Source organism: Salvelinus fontinalis, unplaced genomic scaffold (genome assembly GCF_029448725.1).
Source record: "Salvelinus fontinalis isolate EN_2023a unplaced genomic scaffold, ASM2944872v1 scaffold_0489, whole genome shotgun sequence".
NCBI classification, from domain to species: Eukaryota; Metazoa; Chordata; class Actinopteri; order Salmoniformes; family Salmonidae; genus Salvelinus; species Salvelinus fontinalis.
In genome coordinates, this window is record NW_026600698.1 from 52,501 (window position 1) to 54,497 (window position 1,997).

A 1,997-nucleotide genomic window follows, 5' to 3' on the forward strand; every position below is an offset into this window, starting at 1 on the left:
CCAATGTGTCAAGTAATTATCTTTTTGTTTTCTCATGATTTGGTTGGGTCTAATTGTGCTGTTCTCCTGGGGCTCTGTGGGGTGTGTTTGTGTTTGTCCTGTCCGTCCGTCTCTGTCTCTCTCTGTCTCTCTCTCTGTCTCTCTCTCTGTCTCTCTCTCTCTCTCTCTCTGTCTCTCTCTGTCTCTCTCTCTGTCTCTCTCTCTGTCTCTCTCTCTGTCTCTCTGTCTCTCTGTCTCTCTCTCTCTCTCAAGGAGACATTCAAAATGGATCATTGCTCATGTAGCCTATAGCGTTTGTGGCTCTGCCTCACCCAGGAAACCCACTCCCATCTCTGCTATGCATTATTCAGCCGGCTAATGGTTATCCCCGGTAGTGACGTATAGCGACCGGTAGGGACAGGAGATGCTTTAGAACAACGGTTAGCCTGTATGGAGAAGGTAGCCTGTACGGAGACTGAGCTAGCCAGCCCAGACACTTCAGAGGATGCGGGCTACTTGACCTGGATAGTGGTGAGAGGCATTGGGCATGATGGGGGAGGTGTACAGCGTGGTAGGTAGTAGCTTAATGGCAGCTTCCTTGTGTGTCAGGCAGAGAAGTGGGACAACTTTTTTTTCACAGGGGTGTAGGGGGGGGGGGGGGGGGGGGGGGGGGGAATACACTTTTAAGCCTAATTTTTTTATTCATTTGTTTGTGGTTTTAGGCTGGTTTTCTGTATCAGCACTTTGTGACATCGGCTGATGTAAAAAAAAAAGGGCTTTATAAATACATTTGATCGATTTGATTGATTATCATTTTCTAAAGTTGATATTTTAGTCAACTTCTCCAATCAAATCGACCAACTTGTTGATCATACATAATAAATCAATCGGTATTCACAAGAATACATTTCTTAAATGATAGAATGAATGCGTCGATCAAAGTGGCGATTTTGAATGTAAATCTTGGCGAGGAAAACTCTTATAACATGTTTGGACACGCCTACTCATTCAAGGATTTTTCATTATTTTTTACTATTTCTATAATAGTAAAGACGTCACAACTATGAAATAACTCATATGGAATCATGTAGTAACCAAAAAAGTGTTAAACAAATCAATATATATTTTATATTTTAGTTTCTTCAAAAGTAGTCACCCCTTTGCCTTGATGACAGCTTTGCACACTCTTGGTATTCTCTCAACCAGCTTCATGAGGAATGCTTTTCCAACAGTCTTGAAGGAATTCCCACATATGCTGAGCACTTGTTGGCTGTTTTTCCTTCACTCTGCGGTCCATCCTCATCTCAATTGGGTTGAGGTCGGGTGGTCGTGGAGGCCAGGTCATCTGATGCAGCACTCTCCTTCTTGGTCAAATAGCTCTTACTCAGCCTGGAGGTGTATTGGGTCATTGTCCTGTTTAAAAACAAATGATAGTTCCACTAAGACCAAACCAGATGGGATGGCATATCGCTGCAGAATGCTGTGGTAACCATGCTGGTTAAGTGTGCCTTGAATTCTAAATAAATCACAGACAGTGTCACTAGCAAAGCACCCCCACACCATCACACTTCCTCCTCCATGCTTCACGGTGGGAACCACACATGCAGAGATCATCCGTTCACCTACTCTGCGTCTCACAAAGACACGGCGGTTGGAACCAAATATATAAAATTTGGAATCATCAGACCAAAGAACAGATTTCCACTGGTCTAATGTACATTGATCGTGTTTCTTGGCCAAAGCAAGTTTCTTCTTCTTATTGGCTCTACAGGTGGGGCTCTACAGGTGGGGCTCTACAGGTGGGGCTCTGCAGGTGGGGCTCTACAGGTGGGGCTCTACAGGTGGGGCTCTACAGGTGGGGCTCTGCAGGTGGGGCTCTACAGGTGGGGCTCTACAGGTGGGGCTCTACAGGTGGGGCTCTACAGGTGGGGCTCTGCAGGTGGGGCTCTACAGGTGGGGCTCTACAGGTGGGGCTCTACAGGTGGGGCTCTACAGGTGGGGCTCTACAGGTGGGGCTC